Source organism: Phyllobates terribilis, unplaced genomic scaffold (assembly GCF_046119375.1).
Source record: "Phyllobates terribilis strain yellow unplaced genomic scaffold, ASM4611937v1 Scaffold_1__5_contigs__length_1240528914, whole genome shotgun sequence".
Taxonomy (NCBI): Eukaryota; Metazoa; Chordata; class Amphibia; order Anura; family Dendrobatidae; genus Phyllobates; species Phyllobates terribilis.
This window is the reverse complement of record NW_027362761.1, coordinates 216,031,628-216,051,335: the sequence shown is the minus strand read 5'-3', so window position 1 is coordinate 216,051,335 and position 19,708 is coordinate 216,031,628.

The following is a 19,708-nucleotide window of genomic DNA, read 5'->3' as shown; positions in this document are numbered from 1 at the left end:
AAGACGAGGACCCCGAAGACGACGACCCTGAAGACGAGGACCCTGAAGACCACCCCGAAGAAGACGAGGACCCTGAAGACCACCCCGAAGAAGACGAGGACCCCGAAGACGAGGACCCAGAAGACCAACCCGAAGAAGACGAGGACCCCGAAGACGAGGACCCCCGAAGACGACGACCCTGAAGACCACCCCGAAGAAGACCAAGAAGATGACCCTGAAGAAGTTGACCAAGAGGACAAAGAAGAGAAGACAAGCACCAAGATACAGAAGAACAAGAGACAGAAAACCAAGAAGCAGAAATACAAGAAGCTGCAGAACAAAAAGCGGAAGAACATTAAGCATAAGACTAAAAATCAGAGCAAAAGATAATATCTAAATTATAAGCAGAAGATGACTAAGCAGTGTATGGGGGTGAGTCCGTTCCTCCTCGTGGTGCCCCTGGAAAAGACCTGCTGCTGCAGGCCAAACTGAACGCGGACAAATCCTGTTGTAAATCTTTTGTGACGGGCAGAACGAAAGGTGTAATGTCCAACCTTTTATAGATAACAACTACAGGAATGCCTGTCACAAATAAGAATATGATGAAGAAGAAGAATATGAAGAAGATGAAGAAGTAGAATATGAAGAATGAAAAAAAAAGAATAATACGAAGAAGGTGAAGAAGAAGAAGATGAAGAAGGTGAAGAAGAAGTGGATGAAAAAGATGTTGAGGATGATGAAGGAGAAAGTGTGGGAGAAGTAAAAAAGAAGGTGAAGAGCATGGAAGTAGTGAAACATAAATATCTGACAAAATATAAAAATACTTAACATAGTCAATATTTCCGTAACTCAGAACGTCTTAAAAAAAATATTAATTCCTGCTATTCCATTTGATTGGGCTAAACCTCTATGCCTTTATTGTCTCCCCCACCTCCCCCAATACATTCTACATTATTCTTAGTTGTTTTCCTTCATGTAGAATTAACCTACAAGGAAAGAAAGGGTTTATTTTCATTCCGATATTCCTGTCCCATTGACTTGCATTGGTTTCCGGTATCGGAATCGGCGATATCCGATACTTTTTCGGTATCGGTCCGATCCAATCCGATTCGATATTTCCCGATATCGGAAGGTATCACTCAACACTAGTAATGAGAGAACACTAAATGTGGTCAACTTAGTGGTTCAGTGATTTCTCAAACCTACCCAGTTCTGCCACAGCTGCTTGTGAAAGTACAACGAGTGTGTGCCCATTTGAGAAAGTCAGTTATAGCTTCCGCCACCCTGGCAGTGCTTCAGCAGCGTTTGCAGCTTCCAACTCACCGACTGTTGTGCAATGTCACCACATGTTGGAAATCAATGTGGCAGATGTTGGGAAGGATTTGTTAGCTGCAGAGGGCAGTTGTTGAGTACCAGCTCAACATGCCCATCGGCATTCAGGTCAGCCTCCGCACATAAGAGCTGATGAGTGGGCATGGATGTCTTTGCCGTCCTCCAAAACTTTGAGGACTCCACCAAGATGGTGAGTGGCAATGACGCCATAACTAGCATCACCATCCCGCTTCTCTGTATACTGAAACGCTCGCTGCTCACAGTTAAAAAGGAGGCATTGCAGTGGAGCAAGGAACTATGCAGCTCAGCCTCATCTCATCTCAATGCGGATTGAGTGATAATGAGGAGGAGGAGAAGAACATGGACAGTTCTCCTCTTGAGGAGGACAGGGAAGTCTTGCCTGTCTTGGATGTCTTGATATCCCTCTTTCAGTCTGTGGGAAAGATGTATGAGTTTTGCTTAATTACCTGTGGACTGGCTCCGTACTGTCTCTGGCCACATTCACTTGTCCACGTGTTTGTGGTTAGGAGGTCCTTCCTAGTCAGTGCACTGGGGGGGGGGGACACGGGTAATGTTCTGGGACCCGTGCTTGTGGAAGGCAGAGATGACACCGTGAGAAATAGTGGCGGCTGGGGACCGAGTATGGAGACCCGGCCGCCGCCATGAGGTTGTGAAAAGCTTCTGCCTACATGAGCCTAAAAGGCAACATTTCAAGTGCAAGCAGCTGTCCAGAAATGTGGCAGTTTAGTATTGCGGCCTGTGGGTGGGTGGCTGCATACTTGCGTTTGCATTCCAAACAACAGACAACTAAGGAGATGGATGGCCTCATCATCATCACAACCTGCAAGGTTTGCACTATGAGCTCTCCTGATGGAGAAGCCAGGGCCCACCGAGGGAATTCTCCGTTTCTCTGGCGGGCCCATCCAACCCTGCCGAGAACCAACCCTGGCTAAGAGAAGTCTGTGGGAAGGTTACCCGACAATTTGTGGGTTATTTTTCACTGTGGACTGGCTCCGTACCATCCCTGGCCACATTCACTTGTCCACGTGTTTGTGGTTAGGCGGTCCTTCCCAGTATATGCACTGGGGAGGGCAAGAGTAATGTTCTGGGACACAAGCTCCTGCTCTGTAGCCTCCCTTCTACCTACCACTCTCGCACCCCTCCAATCTATCCTAAAGTGTGCTGGCTGATTAATCCACCTGTCACCCCACTATTCCCAGGCTTCTCCCCTCTGTCAATACATGCGCAGGCTCCCTGTTGCCCAGACACTCCAGTTGAAAAGTCTAACTTTGGCATACCAAGTAGTGTTGAGCCACCCCCGTAGTGTTCGGGTTCGGTTCGGTTCGTCGAACACCGGGATGTTCGAGGAACTGTTCGTCGAACTGTTCGTCGAACACCTTAGAACACCGTCGAACACCGTTAAAACCAATGGCAGGCAAACAAAAACACATAGGAACACATAGAAAACACCTTCAAAGGTGTCCAAAAGCTCACAAACTGCTCAGAAGACGCTTTCTTTAAAAAAGCCGGCCGGCAATTCAGCAGCGGCATACACCGGTACCCGACAATTTAGACATGAAGGAATAGAGCATCACACATAGATTAGATAGATAGAAACATGTCAGTCACATATATATGAAGTACAGTGACAGTGTTGCTTACTGTACTTGTCATTTAGTGTAAAGGATTTATTAAAAAATATAATAGTGTTTTCGTGCACCGTCTCTTTAAAAAAGCCAGCCGGCAATTCAGCAGCGGTACCCGACAATTTATAACAGACAGAACAGAGCTTCACACATAGATTAGATAGATAGAAACATGTCAGTCACATATATATGAAGTACTGTGACAGTGTTGCTTACTGTACTTGTCATTTACTGCAAAGGATTTATTAAAAAAAATAATAGTGTTTTCATGCACCGTCTCTTTAAAAAAGCCGGCCGGCAATTCAGCATCTGTACCCGACAATTTAGAATAGAAGGAATAGAGAATCACACATAGATTAGATAGATAGAAACATGTCAGCCATATATATACGAAGTACAGTGACAGTGTTGCTTACTGTAATTGTCATTTAGTGTAAAGGATTTATCAAAAACAATAATAGTGTTTTCATGCACCGTCTCTTTAAAAAAGCCGGCCGGCAATTCAGCAGCGGTACCCGACAATTTATAACAGACAGAATAGAGCTTCACACATAGATTATATAGATAGAAACATGTCAGTCACATATATAATAAGTACAGTGATAGTGTTGGTTACTGTACTTGTCATTTAGTATTAAAATAAAGGATTTATTATTAAAAAAAATTGGCGTGGGGTTCCCCATAATTTTAGGCTCTAGCGGAGGTTAAGCAGACGGCTGGGGCAGATGTTTGAAGCCTGGGAAGGGGGTAATACCCACGGAGCTTCCCAGGCTACTAATATCAGCCCCCAGCTGAATACCTAGCCTTTACTAGCTATTAAAATGGAGGACACCCCCCAAAAAAATGACGTGGGGTCCCCCCTAATTTAATAGCTAGCAAAGGCTAGGCAGACAGCTGGGGGCTGATATTAATAGCCCAGGAAGGGAGCCATGAATATTGGCCCCCTCCCAGGCTAGAAACACCAGCCGTCAGCCGCCCCAGAAATGGCGCATCCATAGGATGCGCCAATTCTGGCACTTAGCCTCGCTCTTCCACGCTGCCCTGGTGCGGTGGCAGGGGGTAATAGGGTTGGGGTTGATGTCAGCTTATAATGCCAGCTGACATCAAGCCCAGGTTAGTAATGGAGAGGCGTCTATAAGACACCCCCATTACTAACCCCATAGTCAAAGTTAAAAAAAAAACACAAACACCCAGAATAAAGTCCTTTAATTAAAATAAAGACACAATCCTTTATTGTTCTAAATTAAACCATACTTACCACCACGCCCATTCCAGCTGAAGCCAACGATCTCCTGCAATAAAAGAAAAATAATAAAGCAACATCATCCTTACCTTTCCATGGTTCCCAGGACAGCTTCAGCTCTGCTACATCGAGATGACAGGCTGGACCGCAGCAGAACGCTGCCATCCAGCTTGCCATGCCGCACACACTGAGAAGCGCAGGCATGCTTGCGCTCCTCAGTGTCTGACTGTGACGGCATCCAGATGAGCCGACAATGAACTCGGCTCACCTCATGTACGTCACTGACAGCGTGGGAAAATTCTCCTGCACTCAGCGCTTCAGCGTGAGAATTTTCCCACGCTGTCAGTGACGTGCATGAGGTGAGCCGAGTTCATTGGACATGACCTCGGCTCATCTGGATGCCGTCACAGCCAGACACTGAGGAGCGCAAGCATGCCTGCGCTTCTCAGTGTCTGCGGGATGACAGGCTGGATGGCAGCGTTCTGCTGCGGTCCAGCCTGTCATCTCGATGTAGCAGAGCTGAAGCTGTCGTGGGAGCCATGGAAAGGTAAGGATGATGTTGCTTTATTATTTTACTTTTATTGCAGGAGATCGTTGGCTTCAGCTGGAATGGGTGTGATGGTAAGTATGGTTTAATTTAGAACAATAAAGAATTGTGTGTTTATTTCAATTAAAGGACTTTATTCTGGGTGTTGTGTTTTTTTTAAATACTTTACTAGAAATTCATGGTGGTCATGTCTAATATTGGCGTGACCCCATGAATTTCGGGCTTAGGGCCAGCTGATAATGCCAAGCTGGACTTAACCCCTTTATTACCCAGTGAGCCACCGCACCAGGGCCCTGGATGAGTTGGGTACAGCGCCAGAAGATGGCGCTTCTATGAACGCGCCATTTTCCGGGGCGGCTGCGGACTGCAATTTGCAGCAGGTGGGGCCCAGAAAGCTTGGGCCTCCCTGCGCTGCAGATTCCAGCCCCCAGCTGCCTAGTTGTACCTGGCTGGACACAAAAATAGGGCGAAGCTCCACGTATTTTTTTTTTAAATTCATGAAATTCATGGAATAATTAAGAAAAAAAGGGCTTCCCTATATTGTTGTGTCCGGCTAGGTACAAATAGGCAGCTGGTGGTTGGGAGCAGCCCGTTCCTGCCTGCTGTACCTGACTGGACACAAATATAGGGCGAAGCCCCACATCAATTTTTTTTTCATTATTTCATGAATTTCCTGAAATAATTAAAAAAAAAATTGACGTGGGGCTTCGCCCTATATTTGTGTCCAGTCAGGTACAGCAGGCAGGAACGGGCTGCCCCCAACCACCAGCTGCCTATTTGTACCTGGCCAGACACAACAATATAGGGAAGCCCTTTTTTAAAAAAATTATTTCATGAAATAATTAAAAAAAAATTGACGTGGGGCTTCGCACTATATTTGTGTCCAGCCAGGTACAGCAGGCAGGGACGGGCTGCCCCCAACCACCAGCTGCCTATTTGTACCTGGTTGGACACAACAATATAGGGAAGCCCTTTTTTTCTTAATTATTCCATGAATTTCATGAAATAATTAAAAAAAAAAATGCGTGGGGCTTCGCCCTATTTTTGTGCCCAGCCAGGTACAACTAGGCAGCTGGGAGCTGGAATCCGCAGCGCAGGGAGGCCCAAGCTTTCTGGGCCCCACCCGCTGCAAATTGCAGTCCGCAGCCGCCCCAGAAAATGGCGCGTTCGTAGAAGCGCCATCTTCTGGCGCTGTACCCAACTCATCCAGGGCCCTGGTGCGGTGGCTCACTGGGTAATAAAGGGGTTAAGGCCAGCTTGGCATTATCAGCTGGCCCTAAGCCCGAAATTCATGGGGTCATGCCAATATTAGACATGACCACCATGAATTTCTAGTAAAGTATTTAAAAAAACACAACACCCAGAATAAAGTCCTTTAATTGAAATAAACACACAATTCTTTATTGTTCTAAATTAAACCATACTTACCGTCACGCCCATTCCAGCTGAAGCCAATGTCTTCTGCAATAAAAGTAAAATAATTAAGCAACCTCATCCTTACCTTTCCATGGTTCCCACGACAGCTTCAGCTCTGCTACATCGAGATGACAGGCTGGACCGCAGCAGAAAGTTGCCATCCAGCCTGTCATCCCGCAGACACTGAGAAGCGCAGGCATGCTTGCGCTCCTCAGTGTCTGGCTGTGACGGCATCCAGATGAGCCGAGGTCATGTCCAATGAACTCGGCGCACCTCATGCACGTCACTGACAGCGTGGGAGAATTCTCCTGCACTCAGCACTTCAGCGTGAAAATTCTCCCACGCTGTCAGTGACGTACATGAGGTCAGCTGAGTTCATTGGACATGAATGAGCTCACCTCATGCACGTCACTGACAGCGTGGGAGAAATCTCACGCTGAAGCGCTGAGTGCAGGAGAATTTTCCCACGCTGTCAGTGACGTGCATGAGGTGAGCTCATTCATGTCCAATGATCTCAGCTCACCTCATGCACGTCACTGACAGCGTGGAAAAATTCTCCTGCACTCAGCGCTACAGCGTGAGAATTCTCCCACGCTGTCAGTGACGTGCATGAGGTGAGCTCATTCATGTCCAATGAACTCAGCTGACCTCATGTACGTCACTGACAGCGTGGGAGAATTCTCACGCTGAAGTGCTGAGTACAGGAGAATTCTCCCACGCTGTCAGTGACGTGCATGAGGTGAGCTGAGTTCATTGGACATGAACTCGTCTCATCTTTATGCCGTCACAGCCAGACACTGCAGAGCGCAAGCATGCCTGCGCTTCTCAGTGTCTGCGGGATGACAGGCTGGATGGCAGCGTTCTGCTGCGGTCCAGCCTGTTATCTCGATGTAGCAGAGCTGAAGCTGTCGTGGGAACCATGGAAAGGTAAGGATGAGGTTGCTTTATTATTTTTCTTTTATTGCAGGAGATCGTTGGCTTCAGCTGGAATGGGCGTGACGGTAAGTATGGTTTAATTTAGAACAATAAAGGATTGTGTCTTTATTTCAATTAAAGGACTTTATTCTGGGTGTTTGTGTTTTTTTTAACTTTGACTATGGGGTTAGTAATGGGGGTGTCTTATAGACGCCTCTCCATTACTAACCTGGGCTTGATGTCAGCTGGCATTATAAGCTGACATCAACCCCAACCCTATTACCCCCTGCCACCGCACCAGGGCAGCGTGGAAGAGCGAGGCTAAGTGCCAGAATTGGCGCATCCTATGAATGCGCCATTTCTGGGGCGGCTGACGGCTGGTGTTTCTAGCCTGGGAGGGGGCCAATATTCATGGCTCCCTTCCTGGGCTATTAATATCAGCCCCCAGCTGTCTGCCTAGCCTTTGCTAGCTATTAAATTAGGGGGGACCCCACGTCATTTTTTTTGGGGGGTCCCCCATTTTAATAGCTAGTAAAGGCTATGTATTCAGCTGGGGGCTGATATTAGTAGCCTGGGAAGCTCCGTGGGTATTACCCCCTTCCCAGGCTTCAAACATCTGCCCCAGCCGTCTGCTTAACCTCCGCTAGAGCCTAAAATTAAGGGGAACCCCACGCCAATTTTTTTAATAATAAATCCTTTATTTTAATACTAAATGACAAGTACAGTAACCAGCACTGTCACTGTACTTCATATATATGTGACTGACATGTTTCTATCTATCTAATCTATGTGTGAAGCTCTATTCTGTCTGTTATAAATTGTCGGGTACCGCTGCTGAATTGCCGGCCGGCTTTCTTAAAGAGACGGTGCATGAAAACACTATTATTTTTTTTAATAAATCCTTTACACTAAATGACAAGGACAGTAAGCAACACTGTCACTGTACTTCATATATATGTGACTGACATGTTTCTATCTATCTAATCTATGTATGATTCTCTATTCCTTCTATTCTAAATTGTCGGGTACAGATGCTGAATTGCCGGCCGGCTTTTTTAAAGAGACGGTGCATGAAAACACTATTATTTTTTTTAATAAATCCTTTACACTAAATGACAAGTACAGTAATCAACACTGTCACTGTACTTCATATATATGTGGCTGACATGTTTCTATCTATCTAATCTATGTGTGAAGCTCTATTCTGTCTGTTATAAATTGTCGGGTACCCTGCTGAATTGCCGGCCGGCTTTTTTAAAGAGACAGTGCATGAAAACACTATTATTTTTTTTGATAAATCCTTTACGCTAAATGACAAGTATAGTAAGCAGCACTTTCACTGTACTTCTTATATATGTGACTGACATGTTTCTATCTATCTAATCTATGTGTGATGCTCTATTCTTTCGGTTCTAAATTGTCGGGTACCGGTGTATGCCGCTGCTGAATTGCCGGCTTTTCATGTTTCACTGTTGGCACTGTTCCCATCGATTTGGGCAATCACTGTAATGCCACAACCACCATGGCTGTGGCATTACAGTGAGTGGCAGACAATCCCTGCATGATTGGTGCTCTAAATAGCGCCAGACATGCAGGACACGCTTTTGGTGCACGAACAGTTATCGAACATAACCTCGAACAGCCGAATTTTTTGCAAATCGTTCGGGTTCGTCGAACAACTCGAACACCGCCCAAAACAGCTCGAATTTGAGATTGGCGAACAGTTCTAGTCGAACACCGCTCATCTCTAATACCAAGCCATCGAAAACCTATTTCCTCCATACATGTGTGACCTAGTCTCCCTCTACTAGTTACCTACACGCAACCTCCCATCCTTCCAAGGTCTCCTTCTCTACTTACCTCTTATCTCTTCTTGTCACAATCGCATACAAGATTTGTCCGGTGCATCTCCGCTACTGTGTAACTCTGTACCCCAACACATCAGATTGTTGCCTACCGTGGAAACCTTGAAAAGGAAGCTGAAGACCCACTTCTTGTGACAAGCATACAATCTGCGGTAACACTCGCTCCAGCATACCGCTGCACGACTAGCTGTACTCTGACCTACTGTATCCTCCCCCATCCCTTGCAGATTGTTTGTGTGTCCTCGCAGGCAGGGCCTTCTCTCCTCTTGTACAAGTAGGTGACCCCTTTTGACATGTAAAGCACCACAGAATAAATGTGGCTGTAATAGTAATAATAATTATAGTACTTGTACTCTGGGTCAATTGATGGCACTTCCCTGGTGTCTACACCTAATTTGATGTGTTTTGACAGCTTTTGGGCCTGTTTGTAGGTGTTATATATGCATTTTTTTGGTCCCCCCATTGACTCCTATGGGGTTCGGGAATGTTCGTCTAATGTTCGACAAATAAATTCGGCGAATGTCTAATTGTTCGCCGAGCTTTCCCGAACCGAACATTGAAATGTTCGCTCATCTCTAACTGGGAGCTGTTAGTGAATCTGCATAATCCCAAGAGTAGAACTGCTGTAATGTCCCCTTGTGAAGGCCTCCTCATGGCTTTACTCATGTGACCTCCAGATATAGACCTGCGCAGGAATGGAGCAATGGAGTCTGGAATGGAGGTCTATCCTCTTCATTGATGAGTCATTGATTGATTTGGTCTTGGATGCAGTGATAGCTGGAGATTGGTCTGGAGACCACGTGGACATCACCATGAAAAGGCTTTCCCCAACTATAATCCCCACACAGCCCTCCATACAGTATAATGGCCGCAAAAAGTGCTCCATACAGTGTACTGGCCCCACATAGTGCTCCATACAGTAAATTGGCCACAATAAGTGCACCATACAGTATAATGGCCCTAACATAGTGTCCATACAGTTTAATGGCCACAAAAAAAGTGTTCCATACAGTATAGTGGGCTCCACATAGTCCACCATACAGTATAATGTGGACCTGCATTGTCTTCCATACAGTATAATGGCCCCTCATAGTGCTAGTGGGGCAATTATACTATATGGAGCATTATGTGGGGTCTTTATACTTTGTGAAAGTATTTTTGTTAGAAGGAGGTAACACAGGTGCAGAATGCTGATGAACAACCACTCTCAACCTCTCACTCCATGGAGGGGGTGATTGCCTAGCACTAAAACTGCACACAGATGAAGCTTGTAATAGGGCGTAAATCACACACATGTAGCACCGTGCCTTGCTTATTTTGGACAAAATATTAACCAATACCTCCTATTATATATTTTTATGCACTTTTTTCATCTTACAAGGTGCATCAATGGTAACCTTTTAAATTAGGGGCTTTCACCTCTGTTATGCACTGATAGTGTGCCTGGCATCCCACCTAATCAAATATTAGGGGCGTGCAATAGGTTGCTAGCTAGGCACGGTGCGACATGTGTGTGACTTGCGCCCTATTGCAAGCTTTATCTGTGTGCAGTTTTAGTGCTAGGCAATCACTCCCTCCATGGAGTGAGAGGTTGAGAGTGGTTGTTCATCAGCATTCTGCACCTGTGTTACCTCCTTCTAACAAAAATACTTTCACAAAGTATAAAGACCCCACATAATGCTCTATATAGCATAATGGCCCCACATAGTGCTCCATACAGTATAATGGGCCCAATATAATGCTCCACATAGTATAATAACCCAACATAGTGCTCCATACAGTATAGTGGCCCCACATAGTGCTCCATACAGTATAATGGGCCCAATATAATGCTCCACATAGTACAATAACCCCACATAGTGCTCCATACAGTATAGTGGCCCCACATAGTGCTTTATACAGTTTAATGGCTCCACATAGTCCTCCATACAGAATAATGGGCACCACATAGTGCTCCATACAGTATAATGGCCCCACATAGCTGTGCTGAGACGTCAGACATAGAGGAGGAATGATGGGATATAGGATGCCATTATAGTTGAAATTGCGATGCCCCGCCCAGCGTCACAGGCCAAATATACTTGGGGATCCGTCAGGTGTCGCAAGCCAAATATACTCACCCAGAGGGCCAAATTTGGCCCACTGGCCCGAGTTTGACATATGTGCTTTAAACAATACATTTTTTCGTTATAAAAGCTATCGATTCCTCTTTGGAGATCTGTGTCGTTGTGATGGCTGTCTAGCTCATGGAAATTACACACTATCTTACAAATGCTACTTCCAGTTTGCATTCTACCTGTGAGGCTCAGTACCTTCATCATAAGGATTAGGACATCTGCCGCATTTGATCCAAGAATATATCTTTCAGTTGTATTGTACCTATCTATCATACAACCATATAAGATAAGATAAGCCTTGATTTTTCAGATCAATTCAATGTAATTTTTCATGACATGTTAGCCATTTAACAGCACCCTCTTGGTTTTGTCTCTCATGCTCTTTGTTGTACTACCTACATTTATAATTTGCAATCTTAAATAGTCTATGCTTTAGGTGAACATTTTACTTCATCTATATTAGTAAATCTACTGTATATTAGTATTAGATGACAGAAATAGAAAAATTCTCAGCTATCCGGTTCTCAGAGAAATGAGAATTTTTTTTATCTTGAAAACTGAGCCCCAGTGGCTGGGAACGTGTTACTTGTTCGGAGGCTGCCTTTTAACAATAAAGTGAGCCATCAATTCCTTCTTGGTTCTGTGTTCCTTTGTGATGTCCATCTAGCACTTGGCAAGTACAAAGAAGCTTAGAATTGCTACTTCCAGTTAATAAAAAATCTTAAATTCCAAAAAGGAGGAAGCATTCCTATAAATAACTGGTGAAGAAATGCTGGGTTTATTCCTTGTCTGACTATACAATCAAAATATTTATTCAAATATATAGGTTATATATAAATAATAAAAACCTCTTTACATGTACAGAAACAATTTATGTTTATCTATGGAAAGTAAAGAAACGTAATCACCATTCAATCCAATCCCCAAATATAAATAGTGAAATTCTGGAAAAAACACAGTATTCCAATTGGTAGCAAATCACAATGATCGCTCAAAGAATCATGTTACATTATATGCCTTGCTTGACTAAAACTATGTTGTTTAGTTTATCCTTTTAAAGGACTAGGGAATTTTTAATTTTGTGCTTTTATTTCTTCTTCGTCTTCTTTGAAGAACCATAACTTTTTTATTTTTCCATACATAGACATGTGAGGGCTTGCTTTTTGCGGGACAAGTTGTAGTTTCGAATGGCACCATTCATTTTACTATATAATACAGTGAAACACAGAAAAAAATCTAATTGTAATAAAATAGTTAAAAAAATGCAATTCCACTATTGTTTTTTGGGTGGGTGGGTTGTTTTCACGGGGTTCATTCCGCAGTAAAAGTTACCTGGAAACATGTGTTTCCACTCAATCTGATTAAGGAAATACAAAACATTTCTATTTAACCGTTGAAATAAATTCTGAATATTGCAAAAAAAATTCATTTTTGTTTTGTGTCGCCATTTCCCTAGACCCATAATATTTTAATTTTTGTGTTGATGGGGCAGAGTGAGGGCATTTTTTTTGCATGATAATCAGATGCTTTTAATGATACCCGTTTTGTGAACATATGATGTTTTGAACGCTTATTATTACATATTTTCAGGGTGTTCAAGTGAGGTGACCAAAAAGCGAGCAGGCACAGCACACATTCTAATTAAAAGCCGCTGTCAGAGATTGACCGCTGGCTGCTACATAGCAGGCATCTGCCTTTAACAGCAGTGCCAGTGACCAATGCTATTGAGGATTGTTGCTGATAAGTTAACCTTTCAAATGCCTTTATCCATCATTTACAGCATTTACAGCATTCTTTAAGTACCGCGATCCAGGCTGGACATTCGTTCAGGCGTTCTTTACCTTGTTACCCGCGACATTATCTTAGGGAGTTTGAATTCCTCCTTGCCTGTCATCTTTATTTCACAGGCTGGGGGTCATGGTAGACTGTGATTTTTACTATATACAAGTGCTTCTCACTAAATTAGAATATCATCAAAAACTCGCCTGACCTTAACCCCATAGAGAATCTATAGGGTATTGCCAAGAGGAAGATGAGAGACACCAGACCCAACAATGCAGATGAGCTGAAGGCTGCTATCAAAGCAACCTGGGCTTCCATAACACCTCAGCAGTGCCACAGGCTGATCGCCTCCATGCCACGCCGCATTGATGCAGTAATTGATGCAAAAGGAGCCCTGACCAAGTATTGAGTGTATTTATTAAACATTTTGGATTTTAAAAACTTTTTTTTTTTCAAGCTGTTGTTATAAAGTATTCTAATTTACTGAGATAATGACTTTTGTGTTTTCATTGGCTATAAGCCATAATCATCAACATTAACAGAAATAAACACTTGAAATAGATCACTCTGTTTGTAATGACTCTATATAATATATGAGTTTCACATTTTGCATTGAATAACTGAAATAAATGAACTTTTTGATGATATTCTAATTTAGTGAGAAGCACATGTACATCAATACTGCAGTATTGCTCTATATAGTACAACTGGTCAAATGACCACAGGTTGAATTTCCCTATGGAGACAGAAAAAAGATTTTTGGTATTGCACACCCTGTAAAAGTCTGATCTATCAAAAGATGAAATTGTTTAATCTTAAACCTGTTTAGTAAATTTTGTGAAGAAAAAAATATCAACAATGATGCTTTTTTTTACACAGCACTTCTTGCAAAAAAAATGCAATAAGAATTTATAAAAAATGGTATGTATCCAAAAATGGTATACATAGAAATAGCAGCTCGAGAAGAAGAAAGGCATTCCTAGAGTTTCTTGGTGCACGGAAAGGATCCCAACCTGTTACATATAAAAAGTCAAAGAATCCAGCACTTAGTCTGGTGAATTTATTTACAGTATGAAGAAAAGTGTATAGAAGCCTTTTGGTCATTGGACCTTCATCAGTTATATGCTAAATGGGTTCAAATAGATTCTGAAAGGTCCAAACACTTAGCATATGCATAGCTGGCTCTTTTAGATTCAAGCATAAGCTTGTGTCTCAGGAAGAGGTAAGCCTATTGCAGCCCGCATGATGGGGACTCCCGTCACTGTGATGACCAGACACGATTTGTAATATTAGGGATTAGCTATTTTTGAATTTTTTTTTTTAATTTGAGCAATGTCTGTTTCACTGTTCAGTAAATACGAAAAATTAATTACTAATTTGTCATATTCTCCATCATCAGACACAGTCAACCATCATATGCATAGGAGGCATGTGACTGCTGAGGCAATCTGGTTGATAGCAGTGATCTTCTGAATGACAGGTGTACAGTCATTCTTGCAAGCGGGGACCCCCAAGATAGTGATGCTGGAGTGACAGGGAATATCCAGACATTTCCAGGTTTAATTTTTAACAAATGGAATCATTGTGTAAAGATTAATATATGCCACTGTCTAACAAAAGCACAGTTGCATTTTCTCCCCCTTTTCAAGATATATTTTTGCAGTTTACTGCCTGTGCATTCAAATATCCACAGCTTATATTCAGAGGTTACAAAAATCTCTAGAGTTAACGGAATATTCTCAAATTGTCTCTTTAGCAGCTCAGAGCTATGCAGTCTTCTTATTTCCTGATGATTGTTTGGGGGGCAGCTGCTCCTTCTTAGGGCTCATACCCATGACCGTTAAAAAAAATCAGTCCGATGTTGTTTGTGAAAAGTCGGACAAGTGTCATGCAAGTATCATGCATTGACATGAGTAATTCTCTATGTCATTTAAAGATAGTTTTCAAAGGAAATTTTCTTCTAAACATATATACATACATAGTAGATAGATAGATAGAAATACGTGAGACCTATAGTCAGTGTTTTACATGTGTAGCTTACTGTACATGTATTTTAGTAATAAATAAATACATTTCTGAAAAAAATGGCTTGGGATCCCCAAAATTTTATTAACCAGCAGAGGGAAAGCGGACAGCTGGGGGCTGATTTTTACAGCCTGAGAAGGGAGTGGGGGTGGGAAGGGGGTAATACCCATGGAGCTTCCCAGGCTATTAATACTAACTCAGAGCTGTACACTTAGCCTTTACTGGTTATTAAAATGTGGGATCCCGAAAAAAAAAATGACATGGAATCACCCCTATAACTAATAACCAACAAAGGCTAGACAGACAGCTGCGGGCTGATATTAGTAGGCTAGGAATGGGCCATGGATATTGGCCCCCTCCTAGACTAAGAACATCAGCTCTCACCCATCCCAGAAAAGGCGCATCCATAAGATGCACCAATTTTGGTGCTTAGCCTCCGCTCTGCCCACTTGTCCTGATGCATTGGCAAGTAGGGTAATAGGGTTGGGGTTCATGTCAGCTTTGTATTGACAGCTGACATCAAGCCCAGGGGTTAGTAATGGAGAGGCGTCTATAAGATGCCCTCATTACTAACCCCATAGTCATATCAAATAAAAAATGCCCAGAATAAAGTCCTTTATTTGAAATAATGACACAGACATCTTTATTGAAATAAAAATTAAAAAAAAAACAGTTATACTCACCTTTATGACTAATCCACTGAAGCCCATGTCCCCTGTAAAAGACAAAAAATAATAAACAACCATATTAATCACCGATCCAATCAGAACATAATCCATTTGTCCCGCGATGCGTCAAGCTCTACTACATCTAGATGCCAGGCTGAATGTGCTTGTACTTGTGCTTGCGCAGCAACAGTGCCTCGCAGTGATGTCAAAAAGGTGAGCCGAGTTCATATCCAATGAATTCCGTTCACCTCACTGACGTCAGCGCGAGCGCCGTGAGAACTTTCTCACACTCGTAGTGACGTCAGTGAGGTGAACATCATTTTAGGCTAAGTATACAGCTGTAATATGATATTAACAACCTGGAAAGCTCCATGGGTATTACCCCCTTCCCACCCCCATCAGCCCTCAATTGTCCACTTTCCCTGAGCTGATCATTAAAATTTCAGGGGATCCTACGCCATTTTTTTAGTTTCTTTAATAAATTATTTAACTAAATACATGAACATTAAACTACACACACACTGCAATAATTTCATATGTCACTGACATCTATCTATCTATCTATCTATCTATCTATCTATTCTATGTGTATATATACAGTATAGACCAAAAGTTTGTACACACCTTCTCATTTAAAGATTTTTCTGTATTTTCATGGCTATGAAAATTGTACATTCACACTGAAGGCATCAAAACTATGAATTAACACATGTGGAATTATATACTTAACAAAAAAGTGTGAAACAACTGAAAATATGTCTTATATTCTAGGTTCTTCAAAGTAGCCACCTTTTGCTTTGATGACTGCTTTGCACAGTCTTGGCATTCTCTTGATGAGCTTCAAGAGGTAGTCACCGGAAATGGTTTTCACTTCACAGGTGTGCCCTCTCAGGTTTAATAAGTGGGATTTCTTGCCTTATAAATGGGGTTGGGACCATCAGTTGTGTTGTGCAGAAGTCTGGTGGATACACAGCTGATAGTCCTGCTGAATAGACTGTTAGAATTTGTATTATGGCAAGAAAAAAGCAGCTAAGTTAAGAAAAACAAGTGGTCATCTTTACTTTAAGAAATGAAGGTCTGTCAGTGCAAAAAATTGGGAAAACTTTGAAAGTGTCCCCAAGTGCAGTTTCAAAAACCATCAAGCGCTACAAAGAAACTGGCTCACATGAGGACCGCCCCAGGAAAGGAAGACAAAGAGTCACCTCTGCTTCTGAGGATAAGTTTATCCGAGTCACCAGCCTCAGAAATCGCAGGTTAACTGCAGCTCAGATTAGAAACCAGGTCAATGCCACACAGAGTTCTAGCAGCAGACACATCTCTACAACAACTGTTAAAAGGAGACTTTGTGCAGCCGGCCTTCATGGCAAAATAGCTGCTAGGAAACCACTGCTAAGGACAGGCAACAAGCAGAAGAGACTTGTTTGGGCTAAAGAACACAAGGAATGGACATTAGACCAGTGGAAATCTGTGCTTTGGTCTGATGAGTCCAAATTTGAGATCTTTGGTTCCAACCACCATGTCTTTGTGCGACGTAGAAAAGGTGAACGGATGGACTCTACATGCCTGGTTCCCACCATGAAGCATGGAGGAGGAGGTGTGATGGTGTGGGGGTGCTTTGCTGGTGACACTGTTGGGGATTTATTCAAAATTGAAGGCATACTGAACCAGCATGGCTACCACAGCATCTTGCAGCGGCATGCTATTCCATCAGGTTTGCGTTTAGTTGGACCATCATTTATTTTTCAACAGGACAATGACCCCAAACACACCTCCAAGCTGTGTAAGGGCTATTTGACCAAGAACGAGAGTGATGGGGTGCTACGCCAGATGACCTGGCCTCCACAGTCACCAGACCTGAACCCAATCGAGATGGTTTGGGGTGAGCTGGACCGCAGAGTGAAGGCAAAAGGGCCAACAAGTGCTAAGCATCTCTGGGAACTCCTTCAAGATTGTTGGAAGACCATTTCCGGTGACTACTAGAGATGAGCGTTGTTCTACTCGAACTGTTCGCCAATCTCAAATTCGAGCTGTTTTGGGCGGTGTTCGAGCCGTTCGGCGAACACGAACAATTTGAGAAAAATTCGGCTGTTCGAGGTTATGTTTGATAACTGTGCGTGCACCAAAATCATAACTGGATTTTTTCTCAGTAATGATGAAAATTAATGTTAATACGCAGTTTGAGTGTACAGCGGGGTGGGGGGAGGGGCAGGGGATGGATCTCTGCAGGAACAATGAAGATCTCCATTTTTTTTTTCTCTTTCCCGCATTTACAGTGGGGAGGTGCAATCTGTCAGCCTATCAGCAGCGCACACACGGAGCGAAGTGCTTTTTTTCACACAAGCAAGGGCATGTGTCATTGGCAGTGTATGTCATATGTCCTTGCCCTATAAGACCAAGCCATTTTCCCCGTCGCCACCATTTTCTCACTGCTGCAGCTGCGTGTTAGACGGCACCGCTGTTGCTGTGTGCGCTATACCTTGTTAATTTCAAGCCAATTTTCGCACAAATCTACAGATAGCTTGGGAGTAGGGAATAGTTGTGATTGCAGTCCTTTTAAGGACTAGGTTACAGCATTTCCTACGACTTTTATCAGGCAGGTCTGTGCTCTTAAATAGATAGATTGTGGGAGTAAAGACTAATTGTAATTGGAGTCCTTTTCAGGACTAGGTTACATCAGTTCCTATCAGTTTTTGCCAGGCAGGTCTGTGCCAGTGCTGTGCAAGTTTTTTTCACAGCATTTGGCTGAATGTAGCAAAGCTAATCCTTTTTGGCCTATTGCAGAGTGTGTTAGTCAGTGGAGTAGCCTATCTGTGTTGCAAGATATACCACCTGTGTATAGAATACCAATTTTTTTACTGCACCTAGTGAAGTAAAATCTTTTGGGCATAGCATCATTCTATTAGTCCATCTATATTGACCTCCATCAGGTTGCAAATTGAATATAATTTTTTTCTGCATCTAGCTCTGAAAAAATATTGGGCTTCTAGCTGTGTGTGGGACTTGTTGTATTAGTCCATCTATACTGACCTCCATCAGGTTGCAAACTGCATATATTTTTTTCTTCATCTACCTCTGAAAAAATATTGGGCTTCTAGCTGTGTGTGGGACTTGTTCTATTAATCCATCTATACAGACCTCCATCAGGTTGCAAACTGAATATATTTTTTTCTGCATCTACCTCTGAAAAAATATTGGGCTTCTAGCTGTGTGTGGGACTTGTTGTATTAGTCCATCTATACTGACCTCCATCAGGTTGCAAACTGAATATATTTTTTTCTGCATCTACCTCTGAAAAAATATTGGGCTTCTAGCTGTGTGTGGGACTTGTTCTATTAATCCATCTATACAGACCTCCATCAGGTTGCAAACTGAATATATTTTTTTCTGCATCTACCTCTGAAAAAATATTGGGCTTCTAGCTGTGTGTGGGACTTGTTGTATTAGTCCATCTATACTGACCTCCATCAGGTTGCAAACTGAATATATTTTTTTCTGCATCTACCTCTGAAAAAATATTGGGCTTCTAGCTGTGTGTGGGACTTGTTGTATTAGTCCATCTATACTGACCTCCATCAGGTTGCAAACTGAATATATTTTTTTCTGCATCTACCTCTGAAAAAATATTGGGCTTCTAGCTGTGTGTGGGACTTGTTGTATTAGTCCATCTATACAGACCTCCATCAGGTTGCAAACTGAATATATTTTTTTCTGCATCTACCTCTGAAAAAATATTGGGCTTCTAGCTGTGTGTGGGACTTGTTGTATTAGTCCATCTATACTGACCTCCATCAGGTTGCAAACTGAATATATTTTTTTCTGCATCTACCTCTGAAAAAATATTGGGCTTCTAGCTGTGTGTGGGACTTGTTGTATTAGTCCATCTATACTGACCTTAATCAGGTTGCAAACTGAATATATTTTTTTCTGCATCTACCTCTGAAAAAATATTGGGCTTCTAGCTGTGTGTGGGACTTGTTCTATTAATCCATCTATACAGACCTCCATCAGGTTGCAAACTGAATATATTTTTTTCTGCATCTACCTCTGAAAAAATATTGGGCTTCTAGCTGTGTGTGGGACTTGTTCTATTAATCCATCTATACAGACCTCCATCAGGTTGCAAACTGAATATATTTTTTTCTGCATCTACCTCTGAAAAAATATTGGGCTTCT